Source organism: Phacochoerus africanus, chromosome 9 (genome assembly GCF_016906955.1).
Source record: "Phacochoerus africanus isolate WHEZ1 chromosome 9, ROS_Pafr_v1, whole genome shotgun sequence".
In the NCBI taxonomy this organism is placed as follows: domain Eukaryota; kingdom Metazoa; phylum Chordata; class Mammalia; order Artiodactyla; family Suidae; genus Phacochoerus; species Phacochoerus africanus.
In genome coordinates, this window is record NC_062552.1 from 61,212,377 (window position 1) to 61,225,731 (window position 13,355).

The window sequence follows — 13,355 nt, forward strand, 5'->3', positions numbered from 1 at the left end:
GCTGTCAAATTAGATCATGAGACTGTAAACTCCAGGTTGGAATATGCCTACGGGATCTACAACCATTTATTTTTCAAGCTGGAACAGGAACCCTCTATCAGAGCACTTGCACCTGGACAAATACCTCCTTGAGCCACAAAATACAAAGAAAGTTAAAAATGACTGCATGCATGCTGCAGTTGGGGCAATTATAAACAATAAACTAACAAAAAGGCCACACAACCATTCTGAAGTGCCAGGAGCAAAAACAGGGAACTGTGCCTGTACGCAGCAGCAAAAAGGGGGTGAGCAGACCAACTAACCCGCCCCTCTGACAGACCCCTGATCCACCCCCATCTTCACCCCATTTAAGGAACCAGCTCACCCTCCTTGGAGAACCAGCAAGGGCACCTGTTACTTGTCAAGTCCCAATAAAGCCTTGCCTGAAAAATAAAAAAAAAAGCACTTTATTGCGCTTTGCAAGATACTGAGTTTCTAACAATTTGGTTTGTGGTAACCCTGAATCAAGTGAGTGTATCAGGATCATTCTTCCGATAGCATTTGCTCACATTGTGTCCTCTGTGTCACATTTTGGTAATTCAATATTTCAAACTTTTCATTATTATTATATCAACCTCAGAGATCAGTGGTCTCTGAGGTTTCTTTGTGAAAAGGTTATGACTCTGTGAAGGCTCAGATGGTGGTTAGCATTTTTAGCAATATAGATTTTTCAATTAAGGTATGTACATTGTTTTCAGACATAATGCTATTGCACACAATAGACTACAATGTAGTATTAACAGCACTCTTATGGGCACTGGGGAACCAAAAAGATTGCATGACTCACTTTATCATATTTGCTTTATTTGCAGTGGTCTGGAACAGAACCCATGGTATCCTGAGGTCTGCCTGTACTTAGAGGATCTAGCAGAGGATAAATCCATCGATCAGTTCAGCGCAATAAACAAAGATCACCCTAAGTATTTTGTGCAGAGAGAGATTTAATACAAGGAATTAAGTATGTTTTGGAAAGAGACTTGTGGTGTGGAAGTCCAGGTTCTGCCACCAGACTGTTGAATAAACGAACACACCACAGCAGCAACCAGGAGCCGGCTATTGCTGCTGCCTCTGCAGACACCACAATTGGACTTTAATCCCACCAAGCTGGAACTTGACCCTGGAACTCTGAACCTAGAGGATGCCACAGCCTTTAAACACTCTTCACCTTGCCCACCATCAGCAGCAGTAAGACAGCCTCCCTCTCACTTCTTATTTCCAAATGTAATTTGAGTGCATTTATTGGCAAGAGCCACTCTGAATCCAGGAGCTTGGCTGCAAAGGAGTCTAAGAAAGATAGGCTTTTAGCTTTTTCACCTCTCTAACTAGAAGGTAGAATGGAAGTTGAGAGGCCAATGATCCCCAGCAGGGACATGCAGAGGACAGGAGATGGGTAATAGGAGGGGACGGAGGGAAAGACGTGATCCACGCGTGCCCTGTGGTTCTGGTGGAGGTATCAGGGGAAGGGGACCAACCATGGCATTTTCTAACCCTTGATGGTTTTGCAAGAACAAGTTCTAACAGGTGAGCTGACAGCTCCTGAGATAGGAGAAAAGCGGGCCACATGCTCATAGGCATCTCATTCTTTTAGTGAAACAGAAACAAATAAGGATGAGCTGGGGGAAGCCAGGCCAAGGAGAGCAGGTTCTGGGAACTGACACCCTCCTGTCGCTCTTTCTTTTGTCTGGCTCTGCTGCACTTTAGCAGGTGTGCAGAGGGAAGCCAGGGTAGGGGAGAGAGGCTGGGGCTGCCCTTTTACCGTGCTCTCTCTTCCTGGGCTTGGTCAGGGAGACACTGTCTAAGACTTGACTGGAAGGGCTGAAGAGGGCCTCTACTCACCTTGTATCTCCAACCAGTGCCCAGAGTTGCCAGAATGGCTTCTGCAACCCGGTGTGCCAGGCCCTGTACTGATTGCTTTGTGCCTGGGTTTTATGCAATTGTCAACAAACATTCACTTAACAGACTTTGGCAAGGTGGAATGCCTTTTGTGTAGCAGGCTCTGATCTAGGTGAATGAAGGAAACAAAAGTACCTTTGCTATTTGCCCTTATGATAGATATAATTGAGAGTCATGACCCTCAGATGCAGGAATTTTCACATTTAATTATTTTCACAGCCGATAATGTATCAGTCCCTGAGCACTCTGACCTTTTAACATATAAGGAAAATGCTCACTGCCTCTACCCCAGTGCTCCTTTTTCCTCACTGTCGGGCCATACTTGGATCCCAAGGGTGACCACTCCAACCTTCCTCCAACTCGGTTTGCCCTGCTGTCTCTTAAGTGCACGCCTCCCATGACACGTGGGGCCTTCCACTTGTAGAAGGGCCCCCGGATGAGGGTCTCCTGCTTGCATGAATGTTCCTCAGAGAAATTCCCCACCCTCTGCACGAGGGGGGAAATGGCTCATCAGAGAAGCAGCTGTAGAGCCCAAGGACACTTCCTCAGTGGGGCCTGATCAAGATCAACGTGAATTCTAACTGCAACTGGACCAAGGAAAAATACACCCTGTTCTGATAGTGGTGGTTCTCATCCTTCAGCATCCTCTCTAGATGAACCTAGCCTGCATACAAGCCCATGATGAAACTCTGAAACTCAGAACCATCAACACATTAAAGGAGAACATTCACATGACCTTTTTAAGAGATTGAAGAAAAAGCAGTTGATTCAACACCTTTTCTTGATTTAGAAAGAAAAGAAAGAAAGAAATAGAGAAAGAAAAAAAAAAGGAAGGAAGGAAAGCAGGAGTTCCCATTGTGGCTCAGTGGTAATGAACCCAACTAGTATCCATAAGGACTTGAGTTTGATCCCTGGTCCTGCTCAGTGGGTTAAGGATCCAGTGTTGCTACGAGCTGTAGTGTAGGTTGCAGATGCAGCTTGGACCTGGCGTGGCTGTGGCTGTGGCTGTGGTGTAGGCAGGCAGCTACATCTCCAATTCATCAACTAGCCTGGGAACTTCCACATGCCACATTTGAAACGCTACAGAAAACGTGTTTGAAGAATTCCCTATAAAGCTAGGAATAAGACAAGGATGCCTTTTTGTTTTTGTTTTTGTTTGCTTTTTAGGGCCACATGCACGGCGGCATATGGAGGTTCCCAGGCTATGGATCTAATTGGAACTCTAGCTGCCGGCCTACACCACAGCCACAGCAATGTGGCATCCAAGCCACGTCTGGGACCTACACCACAGCTCTTGGCAATGCCGGATCCTTTAGCCCACTGAGCGAGGCTAGGGATCGAACCCTCAACCTCCTCATGTTTCCTAGTCGGGTTCCACGACAGGAACTCCAGGATGCCTTCTTTTCAATAAGGTAATATGAAGTACCACCTAGCTAGTGTGGAATTAAAAGAAAAAGATGTTGGAAAGAAAAAAATATACCTCTAATAAAGCATAAGGCAATTATGTACAGAGCTGTCAAAAATGTATTAAAAATAAAAAGCAAAACCATCATTTACAGAGAAATTTGCATTAGAAAATTATTTGCATAGAAAAATCCAAGAGAATCCACAGTTAAATTATTAGAACTAAGAATAGAGGAAAATGAAAATACTCAAATATTTGTTTCACTCATACACAGTAGCATTAATAATTACATAATTTAAAATTATAATAAAATAGCAAAACAAAAAACAAAACTAATATTTAACTAAGAATAAACCTAACCAAAACATTCAAGATCTTTAATGGAGAAAATTATAAGCCACTATTGAAAGATTTTAAAACAGATCTAAATAAGTACAGATAAATGGAGCTATACAGAATATATACATTTAGGAAAACCCAAAATTGTAAACATGGGAATTATCCCTAAATTAATACCTACAATCAACGTCTTTTCAGGCAAAATCCTAATAAGGTTTTTAGTGGAACTGAACAATCTAATCTTAGTATTTATTTGGAATAGTGAAGGATAAAAAGCAGCCAAGAAAAATTTGAAGGAGAGACTCGCTCGAGAGTTCCCGTCGTGGCGCAGTGGTTAACGAATCTGACTAGGAACCATGAGGTTGCGGGTTCAATCCCTGGCCTTGCTCAGTGGGTTAAGGATCCGGTGTTGCTGTGACGTGTGGTGTAGGTCACAGATGCGGCTCGGATCCTGCGTTGCGGTGGTTCTGGCGTAGGCCGGCGGCTATAGCTCCGATTCAACCCCTAGCCTGGGAACCTCCATATGCAGCCCTAGAAAAGACAGAAGAAAAAAAAAAAAAAAAAGGCAAATTGCCAAAGGATACTTAGCGCTTATATAAAGTTTAAAATTATGCAAGCCAGTGCTAATTATCATTTACAGATACACACTATATAGTTTAGTTCACAGGAATGATGAACATCAATTTTAGGCTAGTGGTTGCCTCTGAGGAGAAACGGAGGAGAAGGGAATTGCAGATCATTCATTAAGACTTCAGCTGTATCCATCATATTTTATTTCAATTTATTAAAAAGGTCTGAGGCAATGATGGCAAAATGGTAAGACCTGCCAAGCTGAGTGGTAGGTACACAGATGTTTGTTGAACTATTTAATATACTTTTTTTTGGGGGGGGGTTCTGGAATTATCAATCTCCTAATTTTTAAAATTATATGGAAAAGATCTACCATGGGGGTCAGCCCATAAATTCTTAGGAACACTTCTGGGTATTTTTTGGCCGCACCTGCAGCATAAAGAAGTCCCTAGGCCAGGAATCAAACCTGCACCACAACAATGACCTGAGCCACAGCAGTGACAGCACTGGATCCTTAACCTGCTGAGCCATCAGGGAACTCTGAACTCTTCTGTCATCTATCAGCCCAGGCATACTTGGTCTTCTTCTAATTCCCAGTCTTCCTGGAGTGACCTAACCCTAAATAAACCCTGCCTTGTGGAAGGGAGGATCAGAACTCTCCACATCAAAGTAGCCATACTGCCAGTCAGCTGGTTGCACATGTAGCTGGAATCCTAGAAAGGTTTATCTAGTCCTTTACTTCAGGTTCAAGTGTTAGCACACCCATTTTTGGGAGCTGGTTGTTAGTAAAGGTCCCCTCAGGGTGTCCTTGCTCCCTCCCTCCCCCATTCTCCAGGAGAAGCATGTGCCTCCCCACCGCCACCCCTGCAGGACGCAGGAACATCTCTGTACCCCCTCCCCTCGCCTACAATCTTCCTGTCCTTTTTCACTTCATTTTATCATTTTTAACTTTGTATCAGGAAAGATTTCAAACATATAAAAAGCAGAGGGAACGGTAAAATGAATCCTCACATCCTCACCCAGTTTCAACAATTACTATTAATACTTTGCCGACCTTATTTCATTTATCTTCCCAATTTTTATTGCTGCAGTATTATAAAACGAATCCTAGACATCATTTCATTTCATCCATAAATACTTGTGTTAGCAGATGACTTTAAAAAATTACCGTAATACCCTTATCACACCTAACAAAATGAATAATAATACCTCAATATCTTCTAATACAACAGTAGCGTATTACTTTCAGGGCTGAACAAGTCCCTGTTCTTTAAAGGCTCACATACATTTCAAACACACAGAACATAAATTTATTAAGGAACACACGGGCACCTCAAGCACTCTGGATACAGCACAGCACTGAGGTGTGGCACGAGTGGCCCACAGTCCTAAGAACTGACACAGTGCAGGCCCCAGGGAATGGCTTATCTACCCTTTTTGCCCCAGGGCCTCTCTAAAGGGTCTGCATTCAAATACTGAGTAGGACTCTGAACTATGCTGCTCTTGAGGTTGGAGAGGTGTCCACTGCCAAGAGCCTGTAGGATTTTAGCAGCAGAAGCACTTAAGTAGAGAGAAGACAAATTAATTAACTTGTCAAATCCTTTCTCTTAGAGAGCATGAATGCAGTAAGTTCTTGCATAATGAAGTATCTGCCCCAGTCATGCCAAGGGAGCATTTTCTTAATTCTTTTCATATTCTAGTTCATGGTTCTGGAGTCACTCTTGAATTAGCACAGGATTTGCAGTCGTCGTTCCTCAGGCGAATGAGGAACATTTTGCAAAATTAAACAATTCATGCTCCTCTTCAATTTGTATATGTTAGATCTAGATGTGCTGATTCTTAACTATGGCAGCTGAAAAGACAATGAATGCTAAAATTGTGACTATTTTTAATAAAACTACATAAGATAAAAAGTTAAATAAAATTTTCAGCTTTAGGTTAAATCATTTGGATTTAAACTCCCTAATTAAATAATTAACTCTGTAGGTAATTTAGAACATTTCAGACCAAGGTTTGCAAACCTTTTCTGTAAAGATTCAGATACCAAATAGACTGCATGTAGCTTGTCCTCTCCATCCCATATTCTTTTTGTTTTTTTGTTTGTTTTTACAACCCTTTAAAATGTAAAAGCCAACCACAATGACATACCACTTCATAGCCATTTGGATTGCTAAAATAAGACAGACAATAATAAGTGTTGACAAGGATGTGGAGAAATTGGAACCATCATATACTGCTGGTGGGAATATAAGGGGTAAAACTTCTTTGGAAAACCATCTGGCAGTTCCTCAAAATGGGAAGTGTGACCAAGCAATTGTATTCCTCAGTATATACCGAAGAAAACTGAAAACATATGTTCACATGAAAAATTTGTGAAGATTATTCACAGGGATATTATAATAGCCAAAGAGTGGAAAAAAATCCAAATGTCCATCAGCCGATGAATGGATAAACAAAATGTGACGTATTGTGGTATGATAAAAAAAAATACATTTGGTCTTTGTTTTCTGTTCCTGGCACAGAGCCCCTATAACTCTTGGTATGTCCTAAGTGATAGGAGTGTCTTTTGTTCTTCTTTAGAGCTCTTTTGGACCATACCTGACTTTATGCCCAGGAAGGATCTCCAGCTAGCTTCAGGATGGGGGCTGGTCACCAAAAAGACCAAACACATGATTAGAGGGTGAAAACTTTCCACTCCATTCCCTGACTTCCTGGGAGCAGAAGGGAGCTGGAAATTGCATGGTAAACACGACTAGGAGATTCGGAGAGCTTCTGGGTTGGTGAATACATTGACAGGCTGGGAAGACAGCGCCCCCTAGAGAGGGCATGGAAGCTCTGAGCATCTCTGCCTATACCTTGCCCAGGGTATGTTTTCCATGTGACTTCATTTGTATCCTTTATAATAAACCAGTAAGTAAAAAGGCTTCCTTTTACTTCCATAAGTAAAAGGCTTCCCTGAGTTATAAGAACTGTTCTGGTGAATCGTCAAACCTGAGGCGGGTCAGCTCCTGAATTTGTAGTTGGACAGGCAGAAGTGTTAGTAGCTCCGTTTGTGGCTGGCATCTGAAATGGGGACATTTTGTGGGATTGAGCTCTTAAAATGTGGGGTCTGTTTTAACTCCAGATAGTATCAGAATGGAATTGAGCTACAGGTACCTGAGAATTGTTTGTTGTTGGTGTGGGAAAATGGTATCAGGTAACATCACATTTATATCAATACAATGGAATATTACTCATACATACTATATATAATGGAAAATACTACGACATAAAGGAAACTTAAAATATGCTAAGTAAAGGAATTCAGGTAGAACACGTCACATATTATGTGATTTGATTTATATGAAATATTGAGAAGAGGTAAATTCACAGAGACAGAAAGTAGAGTACTTACTGCCAGGGATTGGGGGGATAAGAGAATGAGAAATGACTGCTAATGAGTATGAATTTCTTTCTGGGGTGATGAAATATTCCGGAATTAAATCATGGTAATGGTTGTATAATTCTGTGAATATACTGAAAACCACTGAATTGTAAACTCTGTGAAGGTGAACTTTATGGTATGTGAATTATATCTCAACAAAGCTGTTATTTAAAATGTAAAAACCATTTTTAGCTCAGGGGCCATATAAAAGCAGGCCAAGAGCTGAATTTGACCTGGAGACTGGAGTCTGTGGACTCCTTTTTAGATGACAAAACTTTTTTTGGAAATAAATGGGAAAAATAATTTAAATTGGTACTGTCAACCCAAGCTTAAATGTAAGGGATGGTCCTGACTTAACACCTAATCTATTTTCAAAATTTTCTTGATTTTCTCAAAATGGCTTTAACACATTCATTCTCTCCCCTTGTTTCTCCCTCCAAGGCTGGTAGATGGTCCTTCCGTGCTCATTGTCTCATCTGGTTCCATACCAGTGACGGAAGAAGAGAAGTGGGGAGTGGCCCTGGCTCAAATATCTAAACCATGAGCAGACCTTTCACACTGTGAAGACTCAAGAGCATAAATCCCGCATATTTCATGGAATGATGTAATTAAGGTGATGATGGCGAGCTGAGTAATTGTGGTCATGGCTGGTCCTGGTAGTACTGGAGGGCAGAGCCCTGTTACGGAGAATAGAGTCCTTAATAGGATGATTACCAAAAGGGAGATGTTTGAGAAGAGCCCCCCCTTTTTGGGGGGGCTGGCAATTCTGCTATTTTCTCTCATTCTTGAGTTGGCCTGGAAAATGAGTCTCTGCCAGGGTCTGAGCAAGTAGGAGTCTGCAGTAATATTTAGAGTTCTATTTTGTGATTTTATAGAACTGCTGGAAAGGTCAAGAACATTTCTTTAAATGTCAATGGCCTGAGGGTCCAATTACCCAGGGGAGGACATTCTTGGAAGAGGTGCTTTGTGAGTCTAGCAGAATGGTGTGGGCGGAGCTCAGCGAGGAGGGATCCAAGGAGCAGCCCCAGGCTTCCCAGGGAGAGGGTCCTGGGCAGAGAAGCAGAAGCAGGGTGGGCTCTTGAAGAAGCTGTTGATGCACCACCCCACCCCAAAGCCCCCATGGAGGGGCCACCTGGTCCACCTGCCTTCTCTGAGCAGAGCTCACTGCCCCTCCACCCTCCTCGTGACGCTGGTCCTAGGTGCCTACTGGAGACTAAGAAGCACCCTCCTCAAAAGCTCCTGACTATGGAGTCCCCAGGGTCCTTGGTGTAGCTCCCTGGGATTGACCTAAGGAAGGCCATGTGTTCAAACCCCCGAGCAAGTGCTTCCAAAATTTAATGAGCATAGGTCGCTCCTGGAGAATGTATTAAAAATGCAGAGTCCTGAGCCCCACATGGATTCAAAGATCTTACAATGAGCAGAACTGTGATTTTATAATGGGAAAGGAAGATAGTTTGTTGGGAGTCAGGCAGCTTGCTCCAATGCATATTCCCAGGCCTCCACTGACTCAATACCTGGAGGCAGCAGGTGCATGGAAGGAGGGAATGGGACCAAAGAACTTGCACTTTTAGCAACTTCCCCAGGGGATTCCAAGGCTGGTCCTCTCCAGGCCTCCCTCTAAGAACCCAGCACTTTTAACTGGAGACTCCTCGGTCCCCTTTGAATCTCTGCTTTGGACTGTGTCTGTTGAAGTACCAGGTAGACAGCAGGATGACAGGGTTTTGAAATCAGACAGCTCTGGGACTGAAGGCTGGCTCCATCACATTCTGGATGACCTCGGGCAAGTCACTTAACCCTTGAGCTTCTATTCTCTTGTGTGTAAAACAGGGCTACTAACATCACGTCTGAGGCTGGGGAAAGGATTCACTGAAATCATGAAGGCGAAGATGTTAGCCCAGAGCCTGGCACATGATAAGTTCTCAATTAGGCATCTGGGAGCTTCAGGTAGGGCTTCTGGTCCTGGCCATCTGGTTCCCTTTGCACACAGGACTGGCAGCCTGTGGGTGTATGTGTGTGCCCACGTCTTTGGTCCTTTTTGCTGCATCCTCCCACCTGTTACTACTATGCTTACCAGCCAGGAGCTCAGGGGTGCTGGCCCAGACAAGAGGGGTGATGCTTGGATGTGTTTACCACACTGGGCCACAGCCAGCACCTCAAAAGGGACATCCCGTGCTGATACACAAGGCCAATGTGAACACAGATGCAGACTGTGGCTCCACAGGACCTGTGTTCAGGGTTTTCCCTGTGCCCTGAAACATTTGGAAGCTGGAGCTTCCTCTGGACAGATATGGCCAGGGTCCCACACAAGGTCCCTCTCCTCTGATCCACACTCTGCTTTCAGAACAGGCTCTAGGGAATTAGTCTTTTTTCCTGAGGCCAATGGCAGCCCTGAGGACTTTCACCATGGGTTTGGCATTCTCCCAGGAAACAGGGGGATCGCCAGAGTTGGCCTAACATGATATGTGTGGACTTAGCTGGAGAGGGGGATTGAGGTTCCTTCCCACAGTCTGCATCCGGGCACCTGGGGTCAGAAGACAATCCCCACCGCCCTTCCCCCTCCTGCCACAAATAGCACCTGCTCGGATACAGTGATCTTGCTGTTTGAAAAAGGAGCTGAGAGGAGTTCCTGTCATGGCGCAGTGGTTAACGAATCTGACTAGGAACCATGAGGTTGCAGGTTCGATCCCTGCCCTTGCTCAGTGGGTTAACGATCCGGCGTTGCCGTGAGCTGTGGTGTAGGTCGCAGACGTGGCTCAGATCCCAAGTTGCTGTGGCTCTGGCGTAGGCTGGCAGCTACAGCTCCGATTGGACCCCTAGCCTGGGAAACTCCATATGCCGCGGGAGCAGCCAAAGAAATGGCAAAAAGACAAAAAAAGAAAAAGAAAAAGGAGCTGAGAAGACTGTATACCTTGGCATGGCTTTTTTCAGGCTACCACTTACTGAGTGCCTACTAGTGCCAAGAGATTCCATCCACTGTCTCTTATAACTTATACCATAGCCCTGTTGACTAGGTACTGTCATCTTCTTCCATTCTACAAGTGAGCCATCAGGACCTTATAGAAATGGTCTAAGATTCAGCAGGTAGTAAATGGCGGCACTTAATCCAAACTCGGGTACATTGAACTTCAAATCCTGGGCTTCTATTTTTGGACTTTATCCCAACAATTAAGTAAAGCTGACTGAGATGAGAGGATGCCAGGGCCAGCATTTCAGTAACAAGGGAGAGCAGTCCATGAGTCAAGATGACCAGTTAGGAGTTATGAAGGAGAGAAGGAAATAGATCCAGCTGTCTGTGGCCTTAGCAAACCAGAGCTGGTGAGAGAGAGACACAAAACTTCTATAATAGGACCTGCATATATATTCCCCAGTCCTCATGTGGAGAGAGCAGGTAAAGTAGCTACCTACTGATTTGTCTCTCTATTCCTCCTCTCATCTCTGAGGAGGGCACCTTTCTCTGGTAAACTGCTCCTTCCCCCTTTCCACCCATGAGGTTTCTGTGGGAGCTGCCATTTTGTTACCCTGGGCACTGGCCATTGTTGAGAGGTCCAGGGGCAGGAGGACCCAAGCCAAGCCAATCAGACTACTCTGCTGGGATTTTTGGAACTGGTACCAAGATAAAGAGCCCATTTCTCTTCTCTGGAAGCTGAGGTTGGGAGGGGTGAAGCTCAGGAGATGTAGGAAGCTGATCTATCAGAGACAAGGATAGAGGTATGCATGGAAGACAGATTCCTAGCAGAGATTGAGACTTGAGTTCAAGTGTTTCTGAGGTCCACTGGTATGCCTGTCCCTCTAGGTTGACTGTTCAACCCTTCTTTTGGTTGGGATGTGTTTGCCACTATCCCATACCTGACCCCAGCTAGCTCCTCATAAGGGACAGCCTAGGACTACCACATTTATAAAGTCCCTTTTTGTGCCCACGTCAGTATGAACTGGTTCTGTCCCTTGCCACCAAGAAACCTGACTAATCCATCCCTTTATCCATCCCCACTGCATGAGGAGGACACCACCAACGTGTTTTAGAAAGGTGGAGCAGTGAAGCCAGCCAGAGGGGTCCAGGTGCTTGATGGTGACACGGGGCCAAGAGCGCGGGAATCTCAGGCCTGCAACAGCTGGCCCAGTTCTGGGCTGCAGAGCCCTGGTCAGAAGCCAATCTTCTGGGCCAGGCTGGCTCCTGGAACCCAAAACAGAAGCCAAAGGGGCTGGGCTTAGAGGTGGCTGCTCTAAATTTGCCATCACTCAGATGCCTGAGCCAGAAATGATGCCTTTCCTCTGACCTGGGCAGCAGGCTGACTTTCAGGGAATCACTGTGAAACTCACTGGGCTTTCCCTGAGTCCGGAGCCTGGTCACATCCCTCAGGAACTCCTCAGCCTGGGGCCCTTCAGAGCCAACACAGATTGGGGGGTGAAGAAAGGATGGGAAGGAGAGAGGCAGGGAGGAGAAGAAAAGGAGAAAGAGGTACTCTGGGTGAAGAGAAGGGAGACAGGCAAGAGGAACCTGCAGAAAATCCATCTTTATTTCTTTTGTCAGCATTTCCCAAGAGGTGCTTCCCCCTTTCCTTCCTCTAGCAGACACTCTGGGCTTTACTCTCCTTTTAAGAAAGAGCTTTTCTGCTCAGCTAGAAGGAGTGGTCAGGAGTACGGGGCTGGACAGCAAGGCTCAGCAAAGCTCCTGAATGGCCCCTCTGGGTCTCAGCTCCCACCAGGGGCTTTCAGTCCTGGGGGAGGACCCCAGAGGATGTCTGTTTGGGGATGGAGAGAGCAGGACCCTAAGACTCCGCAGCTGGCCCTCCTGTCCATACTGGAGGCAGAGCTGAATATTTTGGTCTCAGTTTTCTGCCTGTGAAAAGCAGATGGTATGTAACCAAATAGGGTCCAACAGCTGTTGTCCTGGGGGTCCTCCTGGGGAGGGTTCAGGGCAGTGAAAAGACGTGCCCTGCCATGTCCTGCACCCTCGCTATCCTATCCCAGTCTCCTCTTGGCATACATTGAACTTTCCATTGTGTTTTCTCATGGGATGGTCAGAAGAGTCCCAGAGGAAGGCTAAGCAATAGCCAGCATCTCTACATCTCTCCATTTCCTAAAGGATAAGCAGCCAAGATGGGAAGCTCCCTTGTTGAGAGCTGCTCAGCACGTCACCATAGAACTGAGTCCCGCCCTCTCCTGCAGCCCTGTCCCAACCTCTGAGCCACCTCGCAACTTGGCACTTCCCATTTAGTCACAGGAGTTTCACTGAGCACTTCTAGCGTTTGTCATGGGCTAGCTTTTTACATGTCATGCTCAGTCTCTTTGATTGTTGTGAACTGGCAGAGGTTTGAGGCTGTGTTTCACCATCTCTCTTTTCCACTGTCTCTCTGTGTCCCTTACCCCTTCCCCTCCAGGAGCAGCTCCCGCCTCAGGACACAGTGGAACCCTGAAATGTTAGGGGAAATGCAGGCTGACCCGCGGGCTGGCTGTGCTGTGGAAAGCTGTTTGGACCCCATCCTAGCCCCTCTCCCCTTCCTCTCTAGCCCTCCCAGACACCCCTGAGGGCTCTTCATGGCAAACCAAAAGCTGGTTAACCCCAGGGGTGCTTGGCAGGTAGGGAGGGGAGAAGAGGTGGTTCATTAAGATTCACATCAAGAGAAATAACTAATCAGAAACCGTTTGTTCCTTAATTGGTTTTTAAACTTCAGGAAGATTTCTCAT

The 13,355-nt window shown here is 45.4% G+C and overlaps 1 protein-coding gene across 4 annotated transcripts in view; it reads right to left on the reverse strand.

The window, feature by feature from the left end:
* The window catches only part of REC114 (REC114 meiotic recombination protein), a 170,739-nt gene that overhangs the window by 135,769 nt on the left and 21,615 nt on the right, over positions 1 to 13,355 (reverse strand). For 2 of the 4 annotated variants that reach the window (XM_047797324.1, XM_047797322.1), the window contains exon 2: positions 365 to 422. The exons of the other annotated variants lie outside the window; for them this stretch is intronic. The gene's annotated coding sequence lies outside the window, so the exon portion shown is untranslated. The remainder of the gene's footprint in view (positions 1 to 364; positions 423 to 13,355) is intronic. 4 annotated transcript variants of the gene reach the window in all.